The sequence below is a fragment of the Engystomops pustulosus genome, chromosome 9, assembly GCF_040894005.1.
Source record: "Engystomops pustulosus chromosome 9, aEngPut4.maternal, whole genome shotgun sequence".
NCBI classification, from domain to species: domain Eukaryota; kingdom Metazoa; phylum Chordata; class Amphibia; order Anura; family Leptodactylidae; genus Engystomops; species Engystomops pustulosus.
The window spans coordinates 68,479,658-68,491,663 of NC_092419.1; the positions used below are offsets into that span (position 1 = coordinate 68,479,658).

General features: G+C 45.8%; 54 pseudogenes; all 54 read left to right on the forward strand.

Moving 5' to 3' along the window:
• The first annotated feature begins 21 nt into the window (after positions 1–21).
• On the forward strand, positions 22–140 carry LOC140084432 (5S ribosomal RNA; annotated as a pseudogene).
• Positions 141–210: 70 nt separating this feature from the next.
• Positions 211–329, forward strand: LOC140081902 (5S ribosomal RNA; annotated as a pseudogene).
• A 251-nt stretch (positions 330–580) lies between these two features.
• LOC140087036 (5S ribosomal RNA) lies at positions 581–699 on the forward strand (annotated as a pseudogene).
• Positions 700–950: 251 nt separating this feature from the next.
• Positions 951–1,069, forward strand: LOC140080967 (5S ribosomal RNA; annotated as a pseudogene).
• Positions 1,070–1,139: 70 nt separating this feature from the next.
• LOC140101010 (5S ribosomal RNA) lies at positions 1,140–1,258 on the forward strand (annotated as a pseudogene).
• A 70-nt stretch (positions 1,259–1,328) lies between these two features.
• LOC140086953 (5S ribosomal RNA) lies at positions 1,329–1,447 on the forward strand (annotated as a pseudogene).
• Positions 1,448–1,517: 70 nt separating this feature from the next.
• LOC140084633 (5S ribosomal RNA) lies at positions 1,518–1,636 on the forward strand (annotated as a pseudogene).
• Positions 1,637–1,706: 70 nt separating this feature from the next.
• LOC140098710 (5S ribosomal RNA) lies at positions 1,707–1,825 on the forward strand (annotated as a pseudogene).
• Positions 1,826–2,084: 259 nt separating this feature from the next.
• On the forward strand, positions 2,085–2,203 carry LOC140084433 (5S ribosomal RNA; annotated as a pseudogene).
• A 70-nt stretch (positions 2,204–2,273) lies between these two features.
• On the forward strand, positions 2,274–2,392 carry LOC140101011 (5S ribosomal RNA; annotated as a pseudogene).
• Positions 2,393–2,462: 70 nt separating this feature from the next.
• On the forward strand, positions 2,463–2,581 carry LOC140098466 (5S ribosomal RNA; annotated as a pseudogene).
• Positions 2,582–2,651: 70 nt separating this feature from the next.
• On the forward strand, positions 2,652–2,770 carry LOC140087874 (5S ribosomal RNA; annotated as a pseudogene).
• A 251-nt stretch (positions 2,771–3,021) lies between these two features.
• Positions 3,022–3,140, forward strand: LOC140094762 (5S ribosomal RNA; annotated as a pseudogene).
• A 70-nt stretch (positions 3,141–3,210) lies between these two features.
• LOC140080968 (5S ribosomal RNA) lies at positions 3,211–3,329 on the forward strand (annotated as a pseudogene).
• A 70-nt stretch (positions 3,330–3,399) lies between these two features.
• LOC140083142 (5S ribosomal RNA) lies at positions 3,400–3,518 on the forward strand (annotated as a pseudogene).
• A 70-nt stretch (positions 3,519–3,588) lies between these two features.
• LOC140083143 (5S ribosomal RNA) lies at positions 3,589–3,707 on the forward strand (annotated as a pseudogene).
• Positions 3,708–3,777: 70 nt separating this feature from the next.
• LOC140101012 (5S ribosomal RNA) lies at positions 3,778–3,896 on the forward strand (annotated as a pseudogene).
• A 70-nt stretch (positions 3,897–3,966) lies between these two features.
• LOC140081903 (5S ribosomal RNA) lies at positions 3,967–4,085 on the forward strand (annotated as a pseudogene).
• Positions 4,086–4,336: 251 nt separating this feature from the next.
• LOC140101013 (5S ribosomal RNA) lies at positions 4,337–4,455 on the forward strand (annotated as a pseudogene).
• A 70-nt stretch (positions 4,456–4,525) lies between these two features.
• On the forward strand, positions 4,526–4,644 carry LOC140101014 (5S ribosomal RNA; annotated as a pseudogene).
• Positions 4,645–4,714: 70 nt separating this feature from the next.
• Positions 4,715–4,833, forward strand: LOC140080969 (5S ribosomal RNA; annotated as a pseudogene).
• Positions 4,834–4,903: 70 nt separating this feature from the next.
• Positions 4,904–5,022, forward strand: LOC140101015 (5S ribosomal RNA; annotated as a pseudogene).
• Positions 5,023–5,092: 70 nt separating this feature from the next.
• LOC140101018 (5S ribosomal RNA) lies at positions 5,093–5,211 on the forward strand (annotated as a pseudogene).
• A 70-nt stretch (positions 5,212–5,281) lies between these two features.
• Positions 5,282–5,400, forward strand: LOC140083972 (5S ribosomal RNA; annotated as a pseudogene).
• Positions 5,401–5,470: 70 nt separating this feature from the next.
• LOC140080970 (5S ribosomal RNA) lies at positions 5,471–5,589 on the forward strand (annotated as a pseudogene).
• A 70-nt stretch (positions 5,590–5,659) lies between these two features.
• On the forward strand, positions 5,660–5,778 carry LOC140101019 (5S ribosomal RNA; annotated as a pseudogene).
• Positions 5,779–5,848: 70 nt separating this feature from the next.
• LOC140086227 (5S ribosomal RNA) lies at positions 5,849–5,967 on the forward strand (annotated as a pseudogene).
• A 70-nt stretch (positions 5,968–6,037) lies between these two features.
• LOC140084645 (5S ribosomal RNA) lies at positions 6,038–6,156 on the forward strand (annotated as a pseudogene).
• Positions 6,157–6,415: 259 nt separating this feature from the next.
• LOC140087045 (5S ribosomal RNA) lies at positions 6,416–6,534 on the forward strand (annotated as a pseudogene).
• Positions 6,535–6,604: 70 nt separating this feature from the next.
• On the forward strand, positions 6,605–6,723 carry LOC140101020 (5S ribosomal RNA; annotated as a pseudogene).
• Positions 6,724–6,982: 259 nt separating this feature from the next.
• LOC140084435 (5S ribosomal RNA) lies at positions 6,983–7,101 on the forward strand (annotated as a pseudogene).
• A 70-nt stretch (positions 7,102–7,171) lies between these two features.
• On the forward strand, positions 7,172–7,290 carry LOC140101021 (5S ribosomal RNA; annotated as a pseudogene).
• Positions 7,291–7,360: 70 nt separating this feature from the next.
• LOC140096612 (5S ribosomal RNA) lies at positions 7,361–7,479 on the forward strand (annotated as a pseudogene).
• A 70-nt stretch (positions 7,480–7,549) lies between these two features.
• Positions 7,550–7,668, forward strand: LOC140087875 (5S ribosomal RNA; annotated as a pseudogene).
• Positions 7,669–8,108: 440 nt separating this feature from the next.
• Positions 8,109–8,227, forward strand: LOC140101022 (5S ribosomal RNA; annotated as a pseudogene).
• A 70-nt stretch (positions 8,228–8,297) lies between these two features.
• On the forward strand, positions 8,298–8,416 carry LOC140084860 (5S ribosomal RNA; annotated as a pseudogene).
• A 70-nt stretch (positions 8,417–8,486) lies between these two features.
• On the forward strand, positions 8,487–8,605 carry LOC140094764 (5S ribosomal RNA; annotated as a pseudogene).
• A 70-nt stretch (positions 8,606–8,675) lies between these two features.
• LOC140080971 (5S ribosomal RNA) lies at positions 8,676–8,794 on the forward strand (annotated as a pseudogene).
• A 70-nt stretch (positions 8,795–8,864) lies between these two features.
• LOC140082216 (5S ribosomal RNA) lies at positions 8,865–8,983 on the forward strand (annotated as a pseudogene).
• A 70-nt stretch (positions 8,984–9,053) lies between these two features.
• On the forward strand, positions 9,054–9,172 carry LOC140083144 (5S ribosomal RNA; annotated as a pseudogene).
• A 70-nt stretch (positions 9,173–9,242) lies between these two features.
• Positions 9,243–9,361, forward strand: LOC140080972 (5S ribosomal RNA; annotated as a pseudogene).
• Positions 9,362–9,431: 70 nt separating this feature from the next.
• On the forward strand, positions 9,432–9,550 carry LOC140084436 (5S ribosomal RNA; annotated as a pseudogene).
• A 70-nt stretch (positions 9,551–9,620) lies between these two features.
• LOC140090144 (5S ribosomal RNA) lies at positions 9,621–9,739 on the forward strand (annotated as a pseudogene).
• A 70-nt stretch (positions 9,740–9,809) lies between these two features.
• Positions 9,810–9,928, forward strand: LOC140085619 (5S ribosomal RNA; annotated as a pseudogene).
• A 70-nt stretch (positions 9,929–9,998) lies between these two features.
• LOC140101023 (5S ribosomal RNA) lies at positions 9,999–10,117 on the forward strand (annotated as a pseudogene).
• Positions 10,118–10,187: 70 nt separating this feature from the next.
• LOC140085620 (5S ribosomal RNA) lies at positions 10,188–10,306 on the forward strand (annotated as a pseudogene).
• A 70-nt stretch (positions 10,307–10,376) lies between these two features.
• On the forward strand, positions 10,377–10,495 carry LOC140080973 (5S ribosomal RNA; annotated as a pseudogene).
• Positions 10,496–10,565: 70 nt separating this feature from the next.
• LOC140101024 (5S ribosomal RNA) lies at positions 10,566–10,684 on the forward strand (annotated as a pseudogene).
• A 70-nt stretch (positions 10,685–10,754) lies between these two features.
• LOC140094427 (5S ribosomal RNA) lies at positions 10,755–10,873 on the forward strand (annotated as a pseudogene).
• A 70-nt stretch (positions 10,874–10,943) lies between these two features.
• Positions 10,944–11,062, forward strand: LOC140101025 (5S ribosomal RNA; annotated as a pseudogene).
• Positions 11,063–11,132: 70 nt separating this feature from the next.
• On the forward strand, positions 11,133–11,251 carry LOC140101026 (5S ribosomal RNA; annotated as a pseudogene).
• Positions 11,252–11,321: 70 nt separating this feature from the next.
• Positions 11,322–11,440, forward strand: LOC140091337 (5S ribosomal RNA; annotated as a pseudogene).
• A 70-nt stretch (positions 11,441–11,510) lies between these two features.
• LOC140081904 (5S ribosomal RNA) lies at positions 11,511–11,629 on the forward strand (annotated as a pseudogene).
• A 251-nt stretch (positions 11,630–11,880) lies between these two features.
• Positions 11,881–11,999, forward strand: LOC140101028 (5S ribosomal RNA; annotated as a pseudogene).
• The last annotated feature ends 7 nt before the right edge of the window (positions 12,000–12,006 follow it).

Sequence of the window (12,006 nt, forward strand, 5' to 3'; positions counted from 1 at the left end):
GGTTCAAACTGAACAGCTGCTGTCAACGGCCATTCTAAGCTGAATGTGCCTGCTCTCGTCAGATCGCAGCATCAATGCAGCTTAAGGCTTGGCAAGTACCAGCATGGGAGACTGGCTGGGAATCCCAAGTTCCGTTGACCTTTTTGAACCTGAAAATTGTGTTAGTTTCTCTATGAGATAGTAAAAGAAGGTTCAAATTGAACAGCTGCTGTCAACAGCCATTCTAAGCTGAATGTGCCTGCTCTCGTCAGATCGCAGCAGCAATGCAGCTTAAGGCTTGGCAAGTACCAGCATGGGAGACTGGCTGGGAATCCCAAGTTCTGTTGACCTTTTTGAACCTGAAAATTGTGTTAGTTTCTCTATGAGATAGTAAAAGAAGGTTCAAATTGAACAGCTGCTGTCAACGCCCATTCTAAGCTGAATGTGCCTGCTCTCGTCAGATCGCAGCAGCTTAAGGCTTGGCAAGTACCAGCATGGGAGACTGGCTGGGAATCCCAAGTTCCGTTGACCTTTTTGAACCTGAAAATTGTGTTAGTTTCTCTATGAGATAGTAAAAGAAGGTTCAAATTGAACAGCTGCTGTCAACGGCCATTCTAAGCTGAATGTGCCTGCTCTCGTCAGATCGCAGCAGCAATGCAGCTTAAGGCCTGGCAAGTACCAGCATGGGAGACTGGCTGGGAATCCCAAGTTCCGTTGACCTTTTTGAACCTGAAAATTGTGTTAGTTTCTCTATGAGATAGTAAAAGAAGGTTCAAATTGAACAGCTGCTGTCAACGGCCATTCTAAGCTGAATGTGCCTGCTCTCGTCAGATCGCAGCAGCTTAAGGCTTGGCAAGTACCAGCATGGGAGACTGGCTGGGAATCCCAAGTTCCGTTGACCTTTTTGAACCTGAAAATTGTTAGTTTCTCTGTCAAAGATGGTAAAAGAAGGTTCAAATTGAACAGCTGCTGTCAACGGCCATTCTAAGCTGAATGTGCCTGCTCTCGTCAGATCGCAGCAGCAATGCAGCTTAAGGCTTGGCAAGTACCAGCATGGGAGACTGGCTGGGAATCCCAAGTTCTGTTGACCTTTTTGAACCTGAAAATTGTGTTAGTTTCTCTATGAGATAGTAAAAGAAGGTTCAAATTGAAAAGCTGCTGTCAACGGCCATTCTAAGCTGAATGTGCCTGCTCTCGTCAGATCGCAGCAGCAATGCAGCTTAAGGCTTGGCAAGTACCAGCATGGGAGACTGGCTGGGAATCCCAAGTTCCGTTGACCTTTTTGAACCTGAAAATTGTGTTAGTTTCTCTATGAGATAGTAAAAGAAGGTTCAAATTGAACAGCTGCTGTCAACGGCCATTCTAAGCTGAATGTGCCTGCTCTCGTCAGATTGCAGCAGCAATGCAGCTTAAGGCTTGGCAAGTACCAGCATGGGAGACTGGCTGGGAATCCCAAGTTCCGTTGACCTTTTTGAACCTGAAAATTGTGTTAGTTTCTCTATGAGATAGTAAAAGAAGGTTCAAATTGAACAGCTGCTGTCAACGGCCATTCTAAGCTGAATGTGCCTGCTCTCGTCAGATCGCAGCAGCAATGCAGCTTAAGGCTTGGAAAGTACCAGCATGGGAGACTGGCTGGGAATCCCAAGTTCCGTTGACCTTTTTGAACCTGAAAATTGTTAGTTTCTCTGTCAAAGATGGTAAAAGAAGGTTCAAATTGAACAGCTGCTGTCAACGGCCATTCTAAGCTGAATGTGCCTGCTCTCGTCAGATGGCTGCAGCAATGCAGCTTAAGGCTTGGCAAGTACCAGCATGGGAGACTGGCTGGGAATCCCAAGTTCTGTTGACCTTTTTGAACCTGAAAATTGTGTTAGTTTCTCTATGAGATAGTAAAAGAAGGTTCAAATTGAACAGCTGCTGTCAACGGCCATTCTAAGCTGAATGTGCGTGCTCTTGTCGGATCACAGCAGCGATGCGGCTTAAGGCTTGGCAAGTACCAGCATGGGAGACTGGCTGCGAATCCCAAGTTCTGTTGACCTTTTTGAACCTGAAAATTGTGTTAGTTTCTCTATGAGATAGTAAAAGAAGGTTCAAACTGAACAGCTGCTGTCAACGGCCATTCTAAGCTGAATGTGCCTGCTCTCGTCAGATCGCAGCATCAATGCAGCTTAAGGCTTGGCAAGTACCAGCATGGGAGACTGGCTGGGAATCCCAAGTTCCGTTGACCTTTTTGAACCTGAAAATTGTGTTAGTTTCTCTATGAGATAGTAAAAGAAGGTTCAAATTGAACAGCTGCTGTCAACGGCCATTCTAAGCTGAATGTGCCTGCTCTCGTCAGATCGCAGCAGCAATGCAGCTTAAGGCTTGGCAAGTACCAGCATGGGAGACTGGCTGGGAATCCCAAGTTCCGTTGACCTTTTTGAACCTGAAAATTGTGTTAGTTTCTCTATGAGATAGTAAAAGAAGGTTCAAATTGAACAGCTGCTGTCAACGGCCATTCTAAGCTGAATGTGCCTGCTCTCGTCAGATTGCGGCAGCAATGCAGCTTAAGACTTGGCAAGTACCAGCATGGGAGACTGGCTGGGAATCCCAAGTTCCGTTGACATTTTTGAACCTGAAAATTGTGTTAGTTTCTCTATGAGATAGTAAAAGAAGGTTCAAATTGAACAGCTGCTGTCAACAGCCAATCTAAGCTGAATGTGCCTGCTCTCGTCAGATCGCAGCAGCAATGCAGCTTAAGGCTTGGCAAGTACCAGCATGGGAGACTGGCTGGGAATCCCAAGTTCTGTTGACCTTTTTGAACCTGAAAATTGTGTTAGTTTCTCTATGAGATAGTAAAAGAAGGTTCAAATTGAACAGCTGCTGTCAACGGCCATTCTAAGCTGAATGTGCCTGCTCTCGTCAGATCGCAGCAGCTTAAGGCTTGGCAAGTACCAGCATGGGAGACTGGCTGGGAATCCCAAGTTCCGTTGACCTTTTTGAACCTGAAAATTGTGTTAGTTTCTCTATGAGATAGTACAAGAAGGTTCAAATTGAACAGCTGCTGTCAACGGCCATTCTAAGCTGAATGTGCCTGCTCTCGTCAGATCGCAGCAGCAATGCAGTTTAAGGCTTGGCAAGTACCAGCATGGGAGACTGGCTGGAAATCCCAAGTTCTGTTGACCTTTTTGAACCTGAAAATTGTGTTAGTTTTTCTATGAGATAGTAAAAGAGGGTTCAAATTGAACAGCTGCTGTCAACGGCCATTCTAAGCTGAATGTGCCTGCTCTCGTCAGATCGCAGCAGCAATGCAGCTTAAGGCTTGGCAAGTACCAGCATGGGAGACTGGCTGGGAATCCCAAGTTCTGTTGACCTTTTTGAACCTGAAAATTGTGTTAGTTTCTCTATGAGATAGTAAAAGAAGGTTCAAATTGAACAGCTGCTGTCAACGGCCATTCTAAGCTGAATGTGCCTGTTCTCGTCAGATCGCAGCAGCAATGCAGCTTAAGGCTTGGCAAGTACCAGCATGGGAGACTGGCTGGGAATCCCAAGTTCCGTTGACCTTTTTGAACCTGAAAATTGTTAGTTTCTCTGCCAAAGATGGTAAAAGAAGGTTCAAATTGAACAGCTGCTGTCAACGGCCATTCTAAGCTGAATGTGCCTGTTCTCGTCAGATCGCAGCAGCAATGCAGCTTAAGGCTTGGCAAGTACCAGCATGGGAGACTGGCTGGGAATCCCAAGTTCCGTTGACCTTTTTGAACCTGAAAATTGTGTTAGTTTCTCTATGAGATAGTAAAAGAAGGTTCAAACTGAACAGCTGCTGTCAACGGCCATTCTAAGCTGAATGTGCCTGCTCTCGTCAGATCGCAGCAGCAATGCAGCTTAAGGCTTGGCAAGTACCAGCATGGGAGACTGGCTGGGAATCCCAAGTTCCGTTGACCTTTTTGAACTTGAAAATTGTGTTAGTTTCTCTATGAGATAGTAAAAGAAGGTTCAAATTTAACAGCTGCTGTCAACAGCCATTCTAAGCTGAATGTGCCTGCTCTCGTCAGATCGCAGCAGCAATGCAGCTTAAGGCTTGGCAAGTACCAGCATGGGAGACTGGCTGGGAATCCCAAGTTCTGTTGACCTTTTTGAACCTGAAAATTGTGTTAGTTTCTCTATGAGATAGTAAAAGAAGGTTCAAATTGAACAGCTGCTGTCAATGGCCATTCTAAGCTGAATGTGCCTGCTCTCGTCAGATCGCAGCAGCTTAAGGCTTGGCAAGTACCAGCATGGGAGACTGGCTGGGAATCCCAAGTTCCGTTGACCTTTTTGAACCTGAAAATTGTGTTAGTTTCTCTATGAGATAGTAAAAGAAGGTTCAAATTGAACAGCTGCTGTCAACGGCCATTCTAAGCTGAATGTGCCTGCTCTCGTCAGATCGCAGCAGCAATGCAGCTTAAGGCTTGGCAAGTACCAGCATGGGAGACTGGCTGGGAATCCCAAGTTCCGTTGACCTTTTTGAACCTGAAAATTGTGTTAGTTTCTCTATGAGATAGTAAAAGAAGGTTCAAATTGAACAGCTGCTGTCAACGGCCATTCTAAGCTGAATGTGCCTGCTCTCGTCAGATCGCAGCAGCAATGCAGCTTAAGGCTTGGCAAGTACCAGCATGGGAGACTGGCTGGGAATCCCAAGTTCCGTTGACCTTTTTGAACCTGAAAATTGTTAGTTTCTCTGTCAAAGATGGTAAAAGAAGGTTCAAATTGAACAGCTGCTGTCAACGGCCATTCTAAGCTGAATGTGCCTGCTCTCGTCAGATCGCAGCAGCAATGCAGCTTAAGGCTTGGCAAGTACCAGCATGGGAGACTGGCTGGGAATCCCAAGTTCTGTTGACCTTTTTGAACCTGAAAATTGTGTTAGTTTCTCTATGAGATAGTAAAAGAAGGTTCAAATTGAACAGCTGCTGTCAACGGCCATTCTAAGCTGAATGTGCCTGCTCTCGTCAGATCGCAGCAGCAATGCAGCTTAAGGCTTGGCAAGTACCAGCATGGGAGACTGGCTGGGAATCCCAAGTTCCGTTGACCTTTTTGAACCTGAAAATTGTGTTAGTTTCTCTATGAGATAGTAAAAGAAGGTTCAAACTGAACAGCTGCTGTCAACGGCCATTCTAAGCTGAATGTGCCTGCTCTCGTCAGATCGCAGCAGCAATGCAGCTTAAGGCTTGGCAAGTACCAGCATGGGAGACTGGCTGGGAATCCCAAGTTCCGTTGACCTTTTTGAACCTGAAAATTGTGTTAGTTTCTCTATGAGATAGTAAAAGAAGGTTCAAATTGAACAGCTGCTGTCAACGGCAATTCTAAGCTGAATGTGCCTGCTCTCGTCAGATCGCAGCAGCAATGCAGCTTAAGGCTTGGCAAGTACCAGCATGGGAGACTGGCTGGGAATCCCAAGTTCCGTTGACCTTTTTGAACCTGAAAATTGTTAGTTTCTCTGTCAAAGATGGTAAAAGAAGGTTCAAATTGAACAGCTGCTGTCAACGGCCATTCTAAGCTGAATGTGCCTGCTCTCGTCAGATCGCAGCAGCAATGCAGCTTAAGGCTTGGCAAGTACCAGCATGGGAGACTGGCTGGGAATCCCAAGTTCTGTTGACCCTTTTGAACCTGAAAATTGTGTTAGTTTCTCTATGAGATAGTAAAAGAAGGTTCAAATTGAACAGCTGCTGTCAACGGCCATTCTAAGCTGAATGTGCCTGCTCTCGTCAGATCGCAGCAGCAATGCAGCTTAAGGCTTGGCAAGTACCAGCATGGGAGACTGGCTGGGAATCCCAAGTTCCGTTGACCTTTTTGAACCTGAAAATTGTGTTAGTTTCTCTATGAGATAGTAAAAGAAGGTTCAAATTGAACAGCTGCTGTCAACGGCCATTCTAAGCTGAATGTGCCTGCTCTCGTCAGATCGCAGCAGCAATGCAGCTTAAGGCTTGGCAAGTACCAGCATGGGAGACTGACTGGGAATCCCAAGTTCCGTTGACCTTTTTGAACCTGAAAATTGTGTTAGTTTCTCTATGAGATAGTAAAAGAAGGTTCAAATTGAACAGCTGCTGTCAACGGCCATTCTAAGCTGAATGTGCCTGCTCTCGTCAGATCGCAGCAGCAATGCAGCTTAAGGCTTGGAAAGTACCAGCATGGGAGACTGGCTGGGAATCCCAAGTTCCGTTGACCTTTTTGAACCTGAAAATTGTTAGTTTCTCTGTCAAAGATGGTAAAAGAAGGTTCAAATTGAACAGCTGCTGTCAACGGCCATTCTAAGCTGAATGTGCCTGCTCTCGTCAGATGGCTGCAGCAATGCAGCTTAAGGCTTGGCAAGTACCAGCATGGGAGACTGGCTGGGAATCCCAAGTTCCGTTGAACTTTTTGAACCTGAAAATTGTGTTAGTTTCTCTATGAGATAGTAAAAGAAGGTTCAAATTGAACAGCTGCTGTCAACGGCCATTCTAAGCTGAATGTGCCTGCTTTCGTCAGATCGCAGCAGCAATGCAGCTTAAGGCTTGGCAAGTACCAGCATGGGAGACTGGCTGGGAATCCCAAGTTCTGTTGACCTTTTTGAACCTGAAAATTGTGTTAGTTTCTCTATGAGATAGTAAAAGAAGGTTCAAATTGAACAGCTGCTGTCAACGGCCATTCTAAGCTGAATGTGCCTGCTCTCGTCAGATCGCAGCAGCAATGCAGCTTAAGGCTTGGCAAGTACCAGCATGGGAGACTGGCTGGGAATCCCAAGTTCCGTTGACCTTTTTGAACCTGAAAATTGTGTTAGTTTCTCTATGAGATAGTAAAAGAAGGTTCAAATTGAACAGCTGCTGTCAACGGCCATTCTAAGCTGAATGTGCGTGCTCTTGTCGGATCACAGCAGCGATGCGGCTTAAGGCTTGGCAAGTACCAGCATGGGAGACTGGCTGCGAATCCCAAGTTCTGTTGACCTTTTTGAACCTGAAAATTGTGTTAGTTTCTCTATGAGATAGTAAAAGAAGGTTCAAACTGAACAGCTGCTGTCAACGGCCATTCTAAGCTGAATGTGCCTGCTCTCGTCAGATCGCAGCATCAATGCAGCTTAAGGCTTGGCAAGTACCAGCATGGGAGACTGGCTGGGAATCCCAAGTTCCGTTGACCTTTTTGAACCTGAAAATTGTGTTAGTTTCTCTATGAGATAGTAAAAGAAGGTTCAAATTGAACAGCTGCTGTCAACGGCCATTCTAAGCTGAATGTGCCTGCTCTCGTCAGATCGCAGCAGCAATGCAGCTTAAGGCTTGGCAAGTACCAGCATGGGAGACTGGCTGGGAATCCCAAGTTCCGTTGACCTTTTTGAACCTGAAAATTGTGTTAGTTTCTCTATGAGATAGTAAAAGAAGGTTCAAATTGAACAGCTGCTGTCAACGGCCATTCTAAGCTGAATGTGCCTGCTCTCGTCAGATTGCGGCAGCAATGCAGCTTAAGACTTGGCAAGTACCAGCATGGGAGACTGGCTGGGAATCCCAAGTTCCGTTGACCTTTTTGAACCTGAAAATTGTGTTAGTTTCTCTATGAGATAGTAAAAGAAGGTTCAAATTGAACAGCTGCTGTCAACAGCCAATCTAAGCTGAATGTGCCTGCTCTCGTCAGATCGCAGCAGCAATGCAGCTTAAGGCTTGGCAAGTACCAGCATGGGAGACTGGCTGGGAATCCCAAGTTCTGTTGACCTTTTTGAACCTGAAAATTGTGTTAGTTTCTCTATGAGATAGTAAAAGAAGGTTCAAATTGAACAGCTGCTGTCAACGGCCATTCTAAGCTGAATGTGCCTGCTCTCGTCAGATCGCAGCAGCTTAAGGCTTGGCAAGTACCAGCATGGGAGACTGGCTGGGAATCCCAAGTTCCGTTGACCTTTTTGAACCTGAAAATTGTGTTAGTTTCTCTATGAGATAGTAAAAGAAGGTTCAAATTGAACAGCTGCTGTCAACAGCCAATCTAAGCTGAATGTGCCTACTCTCGTCAGATCGCAGCAGCAATGCAGCTTAAGGCTTGGCAAGTACCAGCATGGGAGACTGGCTGGGAATCCCAAGTTCCGTTGACATTTTTGAACCTGAAAATTGTGTTAGTTTCTCTATGAGATAGTAAAAGAAGGTTCAAATTGAACAGCTGCTGTCAACGGCCATTCTAAGCTGAATGTGCCTGCTCTCGTCAGATCGCAGCAGCAATGCAGCTTAAGGCTTGGCAAGTACCAGCATGGGAGACTGGCTGGGAATCCCAAGTTCCGTTGACCTTTTTGAACCTGAAAATTGTTAGTTTCTCTGTCAAAGATGGTAAAAGAAGGTTCAAATTGAACAGCTGCTGTCAACGGCCATTCTAAGCTGAATGTGCCTGCTCTCGTCAGATCGCAGCAGCAATGCAGCTTAAGGCTTGGCAAGTACCAGCATGGGACACTGGCTGGGAATCCCAAGTTCCGTTGACCTTTTTGAACCTGAAAATTGTGTTAGTTTCTCTATGAGATAGTACAAGAAGGTTCAAATTGAACAGCTGCTGTCAACGGCCATTCTAAGCTGAATGTGCCTGCTCTCGTCAGATCGCAGCAGCAATGCAGTTTAAGGCTTGGCAAGTACCAGCATGGGAGACTGGCTGGAAATCCCAAGTTCTGTTGACCTTTTTGAACCTGAAAATTGTGTTAGTTTTTCTATGAGATAGTAAAAGAGGGTTCAAATTGAACAGCTGCTGTCAACGGCCATTCTAAGCTGAATGTGCCTGCTCTCGTCAGATCGCAGCAGCAATGCAGCTTAAGGCTTGGCAAGTACCAGCATGGGAGACTGGCTGGGAATCCCAAGTTCTGTTGACCTTTTTGAACCTGAAAATTGTGTTAGTTTCTCTATGAGATAGTAAAAGAAGGTTCAAATTGAACAGCTGCTGTCAACGGCCATTCTAAGCTGAATGTGCCTGTTCTCGTCAGATCGCAGCAACAATGCAGCTTAAGGCTTGGCAAGTACCAGCATGGGAGACTGGCTGGGAATCCCAAGTTCCGTTGACCTTTTTGAACCTGAAAATTGTTAGTTTCTCTGCCAAAGATGGTAAAAGAAGGTTCAAATTGAACAGCTGCTGTCAACGGCCATTCTAAGCTGAATGTGCCTGTTCTCGTCAGATCGCAGCAGCAATGCAGCTTAAGGCTTGGCAAGTACCAGCATGGGAGACTGGCTGGGAATCCCAAGTTCCGTTGACCTTTTTGAACCTGAAAATTGTGTTAGTTTCTCTATGAGATAGTAAAAGAAGGTTCAAACTGAACAGCTGCTGTCAACGGCCATTCTAAGCTGAATGTGCCTGCTCTCGTCAGATCGCAGCAGCAATGCAGCTTAAGGCTTGGCAAGTACCAGCATGGGAGACTGGCTGGGAATCCCAAGTTCTGTTGACCTTTTTGAACCTGAAAATTGTGTTAGTTTCTCTATGAGATAGTAAAAGAAGGTTCAAACTGAACAGCTGCTGTCAACGGCCATTCTAAGCTGAATGTGCCTGCTCTCGTCAGATCGCAGCATCAATGCAGCTTAAGGCTTGGCAAGTACCAGCATGGGAGACTGGCTGGGAATCCCAAGTTCCGTTGACCTTTTTGAACTTGAAAATTGTGTTAGTTTCTCTATGAAATAGTAAAAGAAGGTTCAAATTGAACAGCTGCAGTCAACAGCCATTCTAAGCTGAATGTGCCTGCTCTCGTCAGATCGCAGCAGCAATGCAGCTTAAGGCTTGGCAAGTACCAGCATGGGAGACTGGCTGGGAATCCCAAGTTCCGTTGACCTTTTTGAACCTGAAAATTGTGTTAGTTTCTCTATGAGATAGTAAAAGAAGGTTCAAATTCAACAGCTGCTGTCAACGGCCATTCTAAGCTGAATGTGCCTGCTCTCGTCAGATCGCAGCAGCAATGCAGCTTAAGGCTTGGCAAGTACCAGCATGGGAGACTGGCTGGGAATCCCATGTTCCGTTGACCTTTTTGAACCTGAAAATTGTTAGTTTCTCTGTCAAAGATGGTAAAAGAAGGTTCAAATTGAACAGCTGCTGTCAACGGCCATTCTAAGCTGAATGTGCCTGCTCTCGTCAGATCGCAGCAGCAATGCAGCTTAAGGCTTGGCAAGTACCAGCATGGGAGACTGGCTGGGAATCCCAAGTTCCGTTGACCTTTTTGAACCTGAAAATTGTGTTAGTTTCTCTATGAGATAGTAAAAGAAGGTTCAAATTCAACAGCTGCTGTCAACGGCCATTCTAAGCTGAATGTGCCTGCTCTCGTCAGATCGCAGCAGCAATGCAGCTTAAGGCTTGGCAAGTACCAGCATGGGAGACTGGCTGGGAATCCCATGTTCCGTTGACCTTTTTGAACCTGAAAATTGTTAGTTTCTCTGTCAAAGATGGTAAAAGAAGGTTCAAATTGAACAGCTGCTGTCAACGGCCATTCTAAGCTGAATGTGCCTGCTCTCGTCAGATCGCAGCAGCAATGCAGCTTAAGGCTTGGCAAGTACCAGCATGGGAGACTGGCTGGGAATCCCAAGTTCTGTTGACCTTTTTGAACCTGAAAATTGTGTTAGTTTCTCTATGAGATAGTAAAAGAAGGTTCAAATTGAACAGCTGCTGTCAACGGCCATTCTAAGCTGAATGTGCCTGCTCTCGTCAGATCGCAGCAGCAATGCAGCTTAAGGCTTGGCAAGTACCAGCATGGGAGACTGGCTGGGAATCCCAAGTTCCGTTGACCTTTTTGAACCTGAAAATTGTGTTAGTTTCTCTATGAGATAGTAAAAGAAGGTTCAAATTGAACAGCTGCTGTCAACGGCAATTCTAAGCTGAATGTGCCTGCTCTTGTCAGATCGCAGCAGCAATGCAGCTTAAGGCTTGGCAAGTACCAGCATGGGAGACTGGCTGGGAATCCCAAGTTCCGTTGACCTTTTTGAACCTGAAAATTGTGTTAGTTTCTCTATGAGATAGTAAAAGAAGGTTCAAATTGAACAGCTGCTGTCAACGGCCATTCTAAGCTGAATGTGCCTGCTCTCGTCAGATCGCAGCAGCAATGCAGCTTAAGGCTTGGCAAGTACCAGCATGGGAGACTGGCTGGGAATCCCAAGTTCCGTTGACCTTTTTGAACCTAAAAATTGTTAGTTTCTCTGTCAAAGATGGTAAAAGAAGGTTCAAATTGAACAGCTGCTGTCAACGGCCATTCTAAGCTGAATGTGCCTGCTCTCGTCAGATCGCAGCAGCAATGCAGCTTAAGGCTTGGCAAGTACCAGCATGGGAGACTGGCTGGGAATCCCAAGTTCCGTTGACCTTTTTGAACCTGAAAATTGTGTTAGTTTCTCTATGAGATAGTAAAAGAAGGTTCAAACTGAACAGCTACTGTCAACGGCCATTCTAAGCTGAATGTGCCTGCTCTCGTCAGATCGCAGCAGCAATGCAGCTTAAGGCTTGGCAAGTACCAGCATGGGAGACTGGCTGGGAATCCCAAGTTCAGTTGACCTTTTTGAACCTGAAAATTGTGTTAGTTTCTCTATGAGATAGTAAAAGAAGGTTCAAACTGAACAGCTGCTGTCAACAGCCATTCTAAGCTGAATGTGCCTGCTCTCGTCAGATCGCAGCAGCAATGCAGCTTAAGGCTTGGCAAGTACCAGCATGGGAGACTGGCTGGGAATCCCAAGTTCTGTTGACCTTTTTGAACCTGAAAATTGTGTTAGTTTCTCTATGAGATAGTAAAAGAAGGTTCAAATTGAACAGCTGCTGTCAACGGCCATTCTAAGCTGAATGTGCCTGCTCTCGTCAGATCGCAGCAGCTTAAGGCTTGGCAAGTACCAGCATGGGAGACTGGCTGGGAATCCCAAGTTCCGTTGACCTTTTTGAACCTGAAAATTGTGTTAGTTTCTCTATGAGATAGTAAAAGAAGGTTCAAATTGAACAGCTGCTGTCAACGGCCATTCTAAGCTGAATGTGCCTGCTCTCGTCAGATCGCAGCAGCAATGCAGCTTAAGGCTTGGCAAGTACCAGCATGGGAGACTGGCTGGGAATCCCAAGTTCCGTTGACCTTTTTGA